Genomic DNA, 15,924 nt, shown 5'->3' with positions numbered 1-15,924 from the left:
TTAGCATCAATTTTGTGGAGAGAAGTGAGACAAGTTTCATAGTACTTTTATAAATTTTACCTATTGAAATATCCTGGTTTACCACGGACACTGCACCCAGCACTATTCAGGAAAGAGTTTCTCCCTTTCCTAAATGTATTTGTTCACATTTTATTTCAGTATTTTAGAGGAAATATTTACTAATTATTTATGCAGAACTTTTAATATTTATTTTTTGTACTATATCTTCTTTATCACCTGCACTATGAAATAAATATTTATCACAACTTGTGCACCTCTGCTTCAAATTATTGTTCACTGTACACCATTTAATTTATTGTTCACTGTATACCATTCTTTATATACTGAGCACCTTTTGGGGAATGTGAAAACTAAGCCCATTTATCATTTCCTACTGGCACTTTTGCACTTTATGTCACCATTTATTTTTTTCATCTGTTTTATGCATATAAGTGATTTTAGAAAAAAGTCCACAGGGATTGCTGCACAAATATTTTTCTTTTATTGGAAAAATATCCAGAAAGTACATACCAGTACAATTGCAGAGTATTCCATCAAGTAAAAAGTTTCGGGCTATAGAGATAACGCCCTTCCTCAAACAGAAATACATCTTAGGCTCCTTTCACACGGCCGCTCCGTGTGAAAGGTCCACTGCGGGACTTTTTTTTTTTTTTTTCCACGGAGCGGATGACATTTCTGTCATCCGCTCCGTGTGCCCGCATATCATCCCATCCGTTTGCGGATGATATGCGGACCTAATGTAAGTATATGGCACTGCGGATGTCAGCGGATGACACCGCTGACATCCGATTTTCCTTCCTTTCCGTTTTTTACACGGATGGAAAAATGGGGTTCTGTTCCGTTCCAAAAAACGGAACAGAACTGAAAGGAGGAAAATCGGATGTCAGCGGATGGTATTTCGCTGACATCCGCAGTGCCATTCACTTACATTGATGTCCGCAAATCATCCGCAAAAAAATAGGATGATTTGCGGACACACGGAAAGCAGCGGAGCGGCCGTGTGAAAGGACCCTAAATCCTCAAACAAATACAAAGACTTATATATGCTTAATATCAATTAGGAATCCACCAAGTCATCAATCATTAATTAATTCAAATAGGTGTCTCCAATTAGTCATTAAGAAGACTGGGATAAGATTACAAGTGTTGGATCCTTCCCCCAATACAATTAGTAATGTAGTTTATTCCGTCCTATTAGTAAAAAAAGGGAAATATTTGTCATCATGATAGCTACAAAAAACACACATTTTAATTATTAAAATTACACCATTATTCATATGTTTAGGTATTCAATATAGTTGTCACTGCTGAAAGTGTAAAACACATTCACTCGCATATTTTAGCCAAAAAGGAGTACTTATAAAAATAGATATAAATCAAGTTCAGAATTTAACCCTTTCGGTTTGTGAAGTTTCCAAAAAATGAATCCACTGGACCTCACGCTTTCTTAGTTGTAGTTTACGATTACCTCCCCTTCTGTTGGATCTGTTGAAGGTGGTATTGGAGGAAAACTTTTTTTTATTCAAGGAACAGCACTTTGTGCAGCTTAAAGGGGCAGCGATGGGTTCCAATGTCACACTTCCATATGCAAACACATTTATGGATATGGTGGAAACTTCTTTTATTAATGGTAATATACAATTCATGAAGCACTGCAAGTGCTGGTTTAGATTTGTGGATGATGTGTCTGCTGTCTGGGGAGGCGACATTGGATCCTTATCGTTGTTCAATGATTATATCAATTACCTGATACCTGGTCTTAAGTTTAGTATGACATGTAGTCGGGAGTAGGGATGCACCGATCCGATATTCGTATCGGATATCGGTGCCGATATGGCCATTTTAGATGGATCGGTAACATTGACCGATCCACTGGCCAATCCGGTTTTTGCTTGGTAACGGCTCAGCCATCCCTTACTAGGTGCAGTAGTAGTATGGGATGGGAGCCGCTACTTCCTGTATAGTCCCGGCTCAATGGAGGAGCCGTACACATGAAGCAGCGGCTTTGCTCTGTACTGCAGCCGCTTGCTTTGTGTGTAGCTCCGGATCGGTTCCGGTATCGGCGATTTCCCAACACCAGATATCGGTATCGGGTCCATAAAAGTTGGATCGGTGCATCCCTAGTCGAGAGAGGATTGCATTCTTAGATACAGTCTAAGGCTCCATGTACACGGGACGTTGTTAAAAGTCCCTTTGAATGCTGGAATTTTTAGGACGTTTGAAACCTCCGTTCGGTCGCGTTTGTTCCCACGTTTAGCGGGCATTTGCGGGCGTTTGCGTTTAGAACCGTTCCTAGAGGTCAAAAAAATGATTCCCCTTTAAAATGGAAAAACGCGAAAGCTAAACGCGTGTCATCGCGTTCGGACGCGTTCGGTCGCGTTTTTGTGTTTGAAACGCCGGGAAACACACGTTCGAACGCAAATAATTGCGTTCTAAAAATCATCCCTGAACGCAACTGCCTGCAAATGACTATAAACGACCATGTGTACATGGACAGATAAGATAACATGGAGCTGCGTTCAGGGGCTTCTGAAAAAAACGCCCAACTGCTCCTAAACGGCCATTTCCAGCGTCCCGTGTACATGGAGCCTTAATATTGAAGGATGGACGAATCATTAGTGATTTGTATACTAAGTCGACAGATAAAAAACAACGTTTACATTCTAATAGCTTTCATCCAACCGGCATTTTTAGATCAATACCTAGGAGTCAACTAATACGAGTTAAAAGGATAGTGACTGACCCACAAATATGTGAGACAAGATTGAAGGAGATGGGTGAGAAACTAACAAAGAGAGGGCATCCCTTAGAGATAATCAATAAGGAACAAAAACAACAAATTATGACATTTAAAAATTCCCAGAGTTCCCAGAAAAGGATCCCATTTGTGTCACAGTTTTACCCATTTTCGGCTAACATACAAAAAATTGTTAAGAAACACTGGTCTATATTGGGAGAAAATTATCCCAATATTCCAGAATTTCATGTACCCCCATTATCATCATACAGGAAAAAGGTAGAACCCTACATGATAGGTTAGTAAAGACAGATCAGTATGTTGAACACAGCCCTATTGTGACTTTTCTAGGACCAAAAAACACAGGCTCATATCCATGTTTGAGTTGCATTCAATGCAACTCAATGATAAAAGGAAAAAACTTTTCACATCCACATAGGGGATATGACATAAAAATTAAGGATCATTATACATGTCAATCTCCATATGTTGTATATATTATCAAATGCCCATGTGGCTTGTATTACGTTGGGGAGACAACTCAAAAAGTTAAGGATCGCATTGCCCGCCACAAATACTCAATTAGGGACAAATGCCATAAATGCCATTAGCGAGACATTTTTTAGAGAAAGGACATTCAGTGTCCCAATTGAGGTTTATGGTTATAGACAGTATACAAAGAAACAGAAGGGGAGGTAATCATGAACTACAACTAAGAAAGCGTGAGGTCTGGTGGATTCATTTTTTGGAAACTTCACATCCGAAAGGGTTAAATTCTGAACTTGATTTATATCTATTTTTATAAGTACTCCTTTTGGTCTAAAATATGCGAGTGAATGTGTTTTACACTTTCAGCAGTGACAACTATATTGAATACCTGAACATATGATTAAGTGCCGGTTCACACTTCTGCGGATGCGGAGATCGCATGCAATTCGGAGCGCACTGCTCCTAAATTACATGCGATCTCATGTGCGGTGCGAATTTTAGCCATACACTTTGTATGGCTGAATTCGCACTGCATCCGCACCAACGACGCACGAGGCATTTTTTTTATTCGCAACAGAATCGGATCGCATAGTGGTTCACACTAGTGCGATCCGATTTTGTGCAAACTTGCAGACCGCACAGCGATATGTGATCGCAACTGGGGGTGTCGTTAACTTTTAATTGACACCCCCTGCGTATCGCATATGGCAGTGTGAACTGCCAGAGGTGCGGATACGATGCGGGATCACGCTGCATATTTGCAGCGTTCCCGCATCGCAGAAGTGTGAACAGAGCCTAATGGTGTCATTTTAATAATTAAAATGTGTGTTTTTTGTAGCTATCATGATGACAAATATTTCCCTTTTTTTACTAATAGGACGGAATAAACTGGACATTACTAATTGTATTGGGGGAAGGATCCAACACTTGTAACCTTATCCCAGTCTTCTTAATGACTAATTGGAGACACCTATTTGAATTAATTAATGATTGATGACTTGGTGGATTCCTAATTGATATTAAACATATATAAGTCTTTGTATTTGTTTGAGGATTTAGATGTATTTCTGTTTGAGGAAGAAAAAAAAAAAGAAAAATATTTGTGCACCAATCCCTGTGGACTTTTCTCTCTCTCTCTCTCTCTCTATATATATATATATATATATATATATATATATATATATATAATGTTTGGGGGTTCTAAGTAATTTTCTAGCAAAAAATACTGATTTAAACTTCTAAAAAACAAGTGTCAGAAAAAGCCAGAATCAGCAAATAGTAAGAACAAAAAAAAAATATTTACTGATTTATCTCAGTGTGTTTCAAGCAGCCCGATTGACACCTGTCTATGTGATTGGAAAGGACCATAAAAGCAGGCTCATATAAGCTTCATCTGTGTTAATAATAAGCTCTCTGATTTTGAAATGTTGAAAATTAACAGTTGGAATTGGAATTTGAATCTGATTGGCTGAGCTCTGGCTGCCCTAATGGTATCCTAGCAACAATGATGTCCCTCACAGCCAGCCTATATAAGGAGCTGTTGGAGCTGAATCTGGCGGTTTGGTTTTGCTAGAGGTAGTGAACACATCGCTTTTCTAGTGCTCTGTGCGTTTTCATTGTAATTCATCAGAATGAAGTGGCAACGCAGAAACCAAACCTTGGCATTTCGTCCTTATAAGATCAGGGATGAGATTACTTGGAAATTCATCCAAGATAAGAACTTTGTGATGGATTTGGATAAGATCACATTATTACTTAGTGAGTTGAAGCTAGAGACAACTCAACAACACCCCAAAAATGGGGAAAACAAACATGGGAACTCTGATAAGGGGAAGAATTCTGGAGAGAGAAAGAGTTCCATAGAGAAGAATGACAAGACCAGAGGAAAGAAGCAGAGAGGAGATAAGGGAAGATTTGATGCTGTACTCATTCGGGCCAAACCAATACTGGGTATGACAGGTACTGCCATATTGCCCAAGAGGAACAACAAGAGACCAGCATCAGATGCGATTTTCCCTGCACCTCCAAATAAGCAACAGATGACTATCACAGATGGGACAAGTAAGAATGATGAGAACAATTTCATAAAATATAACATAATTGTCACTGTTTAGATATTTTAAAAAGCCTGTCCCCTGCCAACAGCTGTAGAGTAGGACCCCCCACCTTGCCTTTATAAAAGGGGATGTTACCCTCTCATTGCTCAAGCATTATAACGAATGCTATCCTCAGCTAAATAAATGGGTTTGGGTGAGCTGCAGCTATAGCTTATGTGGATAGATCTGTCCTCCCATACTGGATCACACATATGACCACCCCTGCAGTTCTCCCTATTATGATGGTATTCCTTTAACCCATTTGCTGCCGCAATTTTCTCACACATGGTATATCACATGTTTTTGGGCCTAAGGATTACTTACAGTGGACCTGCAATTTAAAAGTGAAGATTTGCTACATTATGGGAAACATCCAGAAATACTAATTGCACCCAAGTAGTACCCAGAAAGATTTAGCTTTTGTCTGGAGTTGGGGGGGGGGGCTATATTATGTGAGGGGGAGCTATAATATGTGAGAATCTGACTTATGATCTTCCATACAGGCCCACTTTGTTCAGAGAACTCCACTGGAACAACCAGTCGCTTCTAGGCATAGATGGCTGGACTCTGATGGCAATGAATATTTATGTTCCTGGGCTCCCAGGAGAGGGATTCCCCAACTTAGAAAGGGGTAGTAGTGAATAGGTGGTTTTACACCTGCCAATTCAAAATGACTTGAATCCAATTGGGCCTCTTTTTAATCACCCCAATTTCTTCTACTTTCTTCTAATATGCGGCACATCTGGCAGAATTATTTTAAAACAAGTTTACAGCTTCTATTGCAGCCTTGAACTTGTTTTGCCTCTTCGACTGCCATGATGTACAGGTTATATTCTTGCAGGTCATAGAGTTAAAAAGTCAACTACTGTAGCAATGCACATCCCTCTAAATCTTTCACTAATGAAAACATGCTGCAATCTGTGTAGAAACATAAAGCCGTTTCCCTTTATTTGGTCAAACTACTTAGCATCAGGGAGTCGTGGTAAACAGGAATATCTCTTTTCCATGTGCTTTTCACCATTGTCAGTTAGTGTTTTGTGATGTATGTGTTCTATTGCAGTAAGATAATAACATGTCATGATTTCTATTTATCTAGTAGTCAATGAGATAGTCAGCAAAATAGACAACATGGCAATCAGCGAGACAGTCAACAAGGCAGTCAGCGAGACAGTCAACAAGGCAGTCAGCGAGACAGACAACAAGGCAGTCAGCGAGACAGACAACAAGGCAGTCAGCGAGACAGTCAACAAGGCAGTCAGCGAGACAGACAACAAGGCAGTCAATGAGATGGTCAACAAGGCTGTCTGTGGAGAGACAGTCCATGAGGTTGTCAGCGAGCCAATCAACCAGGCTATCAGAGAGCCAATCAACCAGGTTGTCAGCAAGCCGGTCAACAAGCCTGTTAGCGAGCCAGTCAATGAGCTTGTCAGCGAACCAGTCAATGAGCTTGTCAGCGAACCAGTCAACCATGTTGTTAGCAAGCCAGTCAGCAAACTTGTCAGTAAGCCAGTAAAGCTTATCAGAAAGCAAGTCAACGAGCTTGTCAGCAAGCCAGTCAACAAGGCAGTCAGGGATAAGCCCCGCACCAACGTAGGATGCAGTTCACCAGCCGCCTTTAACCTTGACAGCCTCACCTTTCATAAAGTACTTGGTCAAGGTAGTTACGGAAAGGTAAGTAATCAAAGACATATGAACAGCAGGTTTATTGTATTGTGAGTTGGTGGTTATTAATATTGTCAGCGGGCTAACAGTAGGCTATAAGTGGAGGTCACACCACTGTATTCCTTACCACTTGCCATTTACACTACACACGCTGAGCTGTGTTACTCAATGATAAACTGAAATCTATTGTTTCCAATAAGACCAGGTTACACCAGCGTGATGCGTTAGTGTGCGCTCAATGCAATTGGAATATAATGCATGTAATGAAATGAGCTTTAACCAGTTCCCGACCACCCACCGACTTTTTACTGCGGCAGAGTGGCTCACACAGGCAGAATGACGTAGACCTATGTTGCTCGCCTAAGAGGAACTGGGGGGCGAGCACGCACCGCTGGCGGCATGCTCCCGTCCCCGATCATCAGCGGGGAAGCCGAAGCGTGTCAGGCGGCTCTGATTGCCACCTAAAACTCTCGATCATTCCCCGCTGAAGGAAGGTCAGCTGTTGTAAACACAGCCTACCGTTCTTCTCCCTGGGATTATCGCAGAACTCATGTGATCCTGCTATATAGGATCACATGTCTCTGTGGTCTTCTCAGAAGAAGTCACGCCCCCCCACAGTTAGAATCACTCCCCTAGGGTCACATTTAACCCCTTGATCACCTATACCGTTAACCCCTTCCCTGCCAGTGTCATTATTACAGTAACAGTGCATATTTTTAGCACTGATTACTGTAGTAATTTCACTGGTACCCCCAAAAGTGTCAAAAATGTCAGTCAGGGGTCCGATCTGTCCATCGCAATGTCACAGTCCTGCAAAAAAATCGCAGATTGCCGCCATTACTAGTAAAAAAAAAAACTGACATAAATCTTTCCCGTAGTTAATAGACTGGATAACTTTTGCGCAAACCAATCAAAATACGCCTATTGAGATTGTAGCAGAAAACAAATTGGCCTAAAATGTTAAAAAATTTAGATTTTTACATTTTTTTGGGGAATGTTATATAGCAGAAAGTGAAAACATTGTTTTTTTTTTCCAAAATTGTCGCTATTTTTTTGTTTATAACGCAAAAAAAAAAAAAAAATCGCACAGGTGATCAAATACCACCTAAAGAAAGCTCTATTTGTGGGGAAAAAAGGACGTAAAGTTTGTTTGGGTACAGCGTCGCACGACCGCGCAATTGTCCGCTAAAGTAACGCAGTGCCGAATCACAAAATAGGGCCTGGTCATTAAGGGGGCAAATCCTTCTGGTCCAAAAAAATAGGTACAATAAAGATATTTTACACCATTGTTAAAAAAAAAAGCATGCCAACGCACAGCATCTCAAATGTGCTTAGTGTGTTTTAAATTAATGAAAAGCGAGTGGAGTGAATCCAGCCTAAATTCATATTAGTGGTGTACTGTATGTTGGAGGTGTAATACACAAAAAGCAGTTCAACACAATTACAAATCCTTTGGTAGATAAGGCAATAAGCTAATGTGTATAAACTCTATTTAGCAGATTGTATAGAGTTCATCAGAGCTTCATAGACTTTAGCACCAATATATAGGAATGCTGAATACAGACTTAAAGAGGAAGTAAACCCTCCTCTGCAAGTTGTACCTATAGGTAAGCCTATGATAAGGCTTACCTATAGGTACTGTATATATCTCCTAAACATGTACCGTTTAGGAGATATTTACCTTAAATGCAGCCAGTGACATCACTGGCGCATGCGCTCTGAAGGAACGGCCGCTGGTGCCGATCCTTCAGAGCCCCGTGCCCTGACCGTCGGCTCCCACGCGCACGCGCGGGAGTGACGTAATCGTGGCTCCAGCCAATCAGATGGCCGGATGCCGCAAACCCGGACGAAGGAGAACATGTCGCCCATGAGAGAGGTGAGCGGTCGGCACTTCGGGGCTTCGTTTTAAGGTAAGTATTTCATAATGAGCTAGTATGCGATGCATACTAGCTCATTATGTGTTTGTCTTTCAGGTATTTTTTTTTTTTTTTAATTCGGAAGTTTACAATCTCTTTAAGAGTGAGTGCTGGCTGTAATTTTCTCTAAGTTTGCTAAAAGCCTACTGCAGCCTGCTAAAAGTCTATTTAAAGCTATCCCCATTCACTAACAGTCTAGAAGTTAGTGACTAACAGTCAAAACCACTTACAACTTTCTAAAAACCTGCTGAGTTCATGCTCTATAAACTAGTGTTTTCAAGCCAAGACTAACAATTGTAGCCAGGCTGGGGGTTGCTGCTGGGGACCCAGAGGTAACCTTTTCAGAACCTGGTGCTGAATTAGCTCTAATCATTTGTGTCCTGTGTTTTTTAGGTCGCCCTGGCATCCCATCCTGCTACTGACAAGAAACTGGCAGTCAAGGTGGTAAAGAAAAAGCGATTATTACAAGAAGATCCTAAAAGTGTCCTTACAGAGAGACAAATACTTGAAAAAGTTGGAGAGAGTCCATTTTGTACACACGCCTACGGAACCTTCCAGTCAGAAGTAAGTGTCACATTCCTACCAATCACTCATCAAATCACATCCATATTATCCATTTGATCTCCAAGTCCAGCACAGACCTAGAAACAAATCCCCAAACCAGAAAAACATTACAGATGGCTCAGACATGAGAGAATTATGGCGGCTGAAATTGGGAATTCTGGTTCTCCCTGGCTGTCTTGCTCTTACTTTGGCTTTGCTATCCCTGACTTGGATCAGGTATAGCCCCTGTACCTCTCTCATGACAAAGTCACTGTAATGGCAGCCTGGTAGAACATGTTTGCATGTTATGTGGCTCTGTATATTGCTTTCCCAATGAGAAAAGATGTTCAACATATATTTAAAGTTCCTGCCAAGCATCATATTTTGAAATGAATGTGAATTGAGATTTAAAGTGTATGTTAAGCCAACAGTGACCATCTCTTGTTTGTTCCCACGTGGTCTATGCAATATACAAATCAAAGCATTTTCTTACATCTGTTTAATAAGAGCAGAACAATACCCATTGATCCTGCCAGAAATCCAGTGCTGTCCTGTGTTATCATAAGCCCAATGTTTCTCCATTTCTGACAAAACACAAACCTCACATCCACTTGACCTTTTTTTAACCTATATATTTCTCTCTGTCTTTTACAGGAAGATCTCTTCTTCATTATGGAGTACATGAGAGGAGGAGAACTAGCCGACTTGATCAAGTCTTCTGCTCCATTATCAACTGCTGCAATAAGGTAAGGCTCATAAACATACGGTCAAATGATGAATTCATACCTGCACCATGTGACGCGTCTATTTTGCACATTTTTGCATGTTTGTTCTGCAACAGCACAGGGCAGCCTATTCACTTGCATGGGCTTCCCTACTTGTGCCAAATGTGCCAAAGTCACATACTTAGTGAGGCTGAAAAAAACATCCGTCCATCCAGTTCAACCTATGATGTGTGTGTTTGCTGTTAACCATACATTGTATACCCCTGAATGTTGTGGTCTTTAAGGTGCCCATCTAAAATCTTTTTGAAACTATCGATGCTCCCTGCTGATACCACTGCTTGTGGAAGAGAATTCCACATCCTTACCGCTCTGACAGTAAAGAACCCCTTACGCAGTTTAAGTTAAAACCGTTTTTCTTCTAGTTTTAGTGAGTGGCCACGTGTCTTATTGAATTCCTTTTCTCTGAAAAGTTTGTTCCTTATGCTAGGGTCGCCAGTACAGTATTTGTACATTGATGTCATATCCCCTCTCAAGTGTCTCTTCGCCAGAGAGAATAAGTTCAATGCTTCTAGTCTTTCCTCAGATGTCCTATATTCCCCTAATTATCTTTGTTGCCCTTCTCTGGACTTTCTCCAGTTCCAGCGCATCCTTTCTGAGGACCGGTACCCAGAACTGGATGGCATATTCAAGATGTTGCCAGACCAGAGTCTTGTAGAGTGGGAGAATAATCCCTTTATCTCTGGAGTGAATCCCCTCTTTTATACATGCCAGTATTCTGTCGGCTTTGCTTGCAGCGGCTTGTCATTGCATGCCATTGCCAAGCCTGTTGTCCACTAGGACCCCCAGGTCCTTTTCCATCATAGATTCACCCAGAGGATCACCGCCTAGCGAGTAACTTGCGTTCGTATTTCTGACACCCAACTGCATTACCTTACATTTTCCAACATTAAACCTCATCTGCCATGTAGTTTCCGACCCCATTATTTTGTTCAGGTCTGCTTGCAAGCTTACCACGTCCTGCATCAAAGATATTGGCCTGCTTAGCTTAGTATCCTCGCAAATATCGAGTACCAGTATCAAATATGTACTGTTTACCCCATCCTCTGGGTCGTTTATGAATAAATTAAACAGGATTGGTCCCAGGACAGATCTTTGGGGGACCCCACTTTCTACACCCGACCAATCCGAGTACTCCCCATTTATCACCACCCTCTGAACTCCACCCTGAAGCCAGTTTTCAATCCAGGTACTCACCCTATGGTCCATACCTATGTACCTTAGTTTGTACAGTAAACATTTGTGGGGAACTGTGTCAAATGCCTTTGCAAAATCCAGATACACCACATCCACAGACCTTCCTTTATCTAGATGGTAACTCACTTCTTCATAGAAGGTTAATAGATTGTTCTGCAAGAATGATTTTTCATAAATCCATGCTGATTTCTACTAATAATACTGTTTTCATTACTAAAGTCTTTTACTGTATATAGTCCCTTAACATCCCCTCCAAAATCTTGCAGACTACTGATGTTAGGCTAACTGGCCTAGAGTTCCCCCGGATATATCTCGGCCCTTTTTTAAATATTGGTACCACGTTGGCTTTTTTCCAATCAGCTGGCACCATTCCCGTCAGTAGACTATCCACAAAGATCAAGAATATTGATCTGGCTTTTACCTGGCTGAGTTCTTTAAGGACCCTCGCGTGCAACCATCCAGTCCCGGTGATTTATTTATGTTAAGTTTTTCAACTTTAGTTCTGAGTCTGTCTTCTGTTAACCACGAGGATGCTTCCTGAGGTGTATTATTTATTTTAACATTACAAGCTGGGTTAGTGTAGCCCCCAAGTCTTTTGTGAAGACTGAAGAGAAGAATTTATTTAGCACTTTCGCCTTCTCGCCGTCCTCTGTGGCCAGATTCCCTTCATCATCTTTTATGAGGCCAATGTGTTCTGGTCTCGCTTTCTTACTATTTATATACTTGAAGAATTTCTTGGGAATTTTTTTTACTGTCTTCCGCTATGTGCCTTTCGTGTTCTATTTTAGCCGCCTTGATTTCGCCTTTACATTTCTTATTGCACTCTTTGTAATGTTGGAATGCTGCCAATGACCCCTCAGCCGTGTATTTTTTGAAAGCCCTTTCTTTAGTTTTAATATGCCTTTTTATGTTGGAGTTTAGCCACCCAGGGTTTATTTTAGCTCTTTTAAACTTATTCCCCTTTGTAATGCACTGGCCAATCCCTTTATTTAGTATGTTCTTGAAGCACTCCCATTTTTCCTCCGTGTTCTTTGTTCCTAGGGTTCTATCCCATTTTATATTGTCTAGCAAAGAGCGCAGATTAGTGAAGTTGGCTCTTTTAAAATTTAGTGTCCTTATGTTACCCTTGTGTTTCCTATTTCTATGATTTATACTGAAACTAATTAACCTATGGCCACTGTTTACTAAGTTGCCTCATACTTCTATATCCGTAATCAGTTCTGTATTTTTAGTAATCAGTAGGTCTAGTACCGCATTGTTTCTTGTCGGTGCGTTCACAAGCTAACCAATGAAATTGTCCTGCAAAACATTTAAGAACTGCCGAGCCTTGGATGAATGCGCGGTTCCTTCTGCCCAGTCTATATCTGGATAATTAAATTCCCTCATTAGAATGACATTTCCCATCCTTGCTGCCATTCCAAGCTGTGATAGGAGGTCCGCCTCCCCCTCTTCCCTCTGGTTTGGGGGCCTATAGCATACGTACAATATTACTTTCCCCATAGTGCCTTCCCTTTGAAGGCTCCCTAGCTCTATTATTAACCACTTGCCTACAGTGCACTTTCACCCCCTTCCTGCCCAGGCCAATTTTCAGCTTTCAGAGCTGTCACACTTTACTCTCCAACACTCAGGTACTCACCAACACTCAGGTACTCCTAACACTCAGGTACTCCTAACACTCAGGTACTGTCAACACTCAGGTACTGTCAACACTCAGGTACTGTCAACACTCAGGTACTGTCAACACTCAGGTACTGTCAACACTCAGGTACTCACCAACACCCAGGTACTTACCAACACCCAGGTACTCACCAACACCCAGGTACTCATGTACTTTTCAACTCTCAGGTACTCTCAACACTCAGGTACTCTTCAACACTCAGGAACTTTCAATACTCAGGTACTCTCAGTACACTACACCCTCAGTCAGTCTTCAGTCACAGTCTTTACTTACCTAGTCTGTGTCACTGTGCTCCTGCACAGCCGCCCCCTGTAACCTGTCACTGACACTTGCAGGGCTTGACGGTGAATCCTACTCACACAGACCGTCAGTCAGTAAGTCTCCTACTCTGCTCCCCTGCCTTTACTGTCACACTCCCTCACTCCCCCACACAGTATTTCCACTTACCCGCTGCCCTCGGTCAGCCTGTCCTCTGGATCTCTCGGTCCCACCCGCCGCTGTCGGAACCTCTCCCGGTCCCTTGATCTCCTGCCGCCGCTGGAGCCACTCACCGCTGAAGCCCGCTGCCTCACAGTTTCCGGGGGGCATAGACTTTCTTTGGCAGTGAGCCTCAGGCACTTTTGCAATGTACGTGATTTTGGTTAATTTTTTTTAGGCAACTGCTACCTGCATTTGAGATGCAGTTAAGAAATAATGGCACCACAAGAGTGATACACATCTTGGCACATTTTTCATGTGGTGTGAATAGCAAAGCAAAGGCTGAGAGCTAACAGTCATGATAAAGGATTTGCATTAACATAATAATAAATCTTAATTTGAAATAAAAGCCCACCCACACCGACCCACCTTAGTAAGCCTTCATCAGGAACGAACCTCTGTTGCCCCACCCCCTCGAAGACAGATGCACTTTCCCCCCCACCCCCTCATTTAGCCGTCAGCAAAGTGCACTGTAATTCCATTTTGTAGAGATCAATCTCACATTATCACATACTGCTTCAACCAGATGTGACTAATCCCTACAAGATACCACTGCATGCTACTTGTATAGCTTATTCCATAGGAAGCTATTTGTCCACCCTGATGAATGGTCAGTTGGTACTCCTAGTGATTGATCACTAGCATATTAAGCAGCACAAATGATCTGCTTAAAATCTCCTGTATACCTCTAGCTTGATGTCATACCTCCTAGAAAACTGATAAATCCTTTTGTTTATCTTAGTGTGCAAGGCTGTATCTTCAACCCCGCACAATCAATGTTCCAACCCGACAGATCTCAGCCAGTGGGTGTCAGCTACCACAGGTATGAGATTTTTGGTCAGATCAGGTGACTATTATCCAATCTCTATGGGCTGGTTTATGATCAACGAATGTAATAACCCAAAAACTGAACAGTGTCTATCATTGACAGAGGAATACATTCCTTCCTATGACTATGACTTATTCTGTGAGACGTATGATATTAATAGATCTTTTCTTCTTTTTTTACAGATTTATTGCTGCAGAACTTCTCTGTGCTCTGCAATATCTGCACAGACGTGGTATCATTCACAGGTAAGTGTTTCCATCATGATCTTACTTCCATATTCACCATTCTTTATGAACCACTTCCAGCCAGAGGCATCATCCCGGTACCATTTTTATGAGAGTCGGCTTTCAGGTGGTAACGGCCGATGCGGCTCGGGAGCCGCTCGGTCATTACCCCAGCGAGAGGAAGGGGACGCCACCTCCCGCCGCACTGCCCGGGTCTCCCGTGCCAACAGGAGACCCGAGCAACCAGCCGGAACCTCCGCTGGCTTGTTGGAGTCCCAAACGAAGCTCCATTCAGCCAGAAGCGGCATTCTCCAGAAGCGGCGTCCATGACGTCACCTCCGGGTTACTCGGCGGCTAAAGGCACCGAATTTGAAAAGTGACAGTATTCAAAAATGCTGTTTTCAGCATTTTCGAATGCATTGAAATTTAGTGGAGGGGTCTAGGGTCTTTTAGACCCCAGATCCCTCCATAAAGAGTACCTGTCACTGCCTATTGCTGTTTACTTTGCTTGTGACAGCAATAAAAGTGATCAGATTTTTTTGTTTTTTAAAACCTGTGCTAAAATTAAAAAAATAAATAAATGAAATAAATAGGAAAACAATTTTTTTAAAGCGCCCCCATCGTCGTGAGCTCGCGCACGAAAGAAAACGTATACGGAAGCCGCGCCCGCAAATGAAATCGCTGCTCAAACCACACATGTTAGGTATCGCCGCGATTGCCAGAGCAAGCGCAATAATTAAAAAAAAAAAAAGAGCTACTCTGTAACTCTAAACTGGTAACCGTTAATACTTTTTTAAAGCATCGCCTATGGAGAATTTTATTGACCGTAGTTTGTCGCCATTCCACGGGTGTGTGCAATTTTAAACTGTAACATGTTGCGTATCTATTTACTCGGCATGACATCATCTTTCACAATATACAAAAAAAAATGGGCTAACTTTACTATTTAGCTTTTTTTAAATGCAGTGAAATGTATTTTTCCCCAAAAAATGGCGTTTGAAAGTCTGCTGCGCAATACCGCTTGACAAAAAATATTGCAACGACCGCCATTTTATTATCCAGAGTCTTTTCTAAAAAAATATATATAATAAAGGGGGAAGGGTTCCGCGCTAAGGTCATACCAATGGCTGCAGCCTCCCTCAAAATATAACCAAAGGTTATACGGAAATGTAATGGGAATGGGAGGGATGGTGGCGCTGCCTAGGGAGAGATGAATTGATGTATATATGGATATATATATATATATATATATATATATATATGCATGGATTTC

Source organism: Pelophylax lessonae (assembly GCF_965119305.1).
Source record: "Pelophylax lessonae genome assembly, chromosome: 3".
Lineage (NCBI taxonomy): Eukaryota > Metazoa > Chordata > Amphibia > Anura > Ranidae > Pelophylax > Pelophylax lessonae.
Note: the sequence above shows the minus strand (reverse complement) of the source record.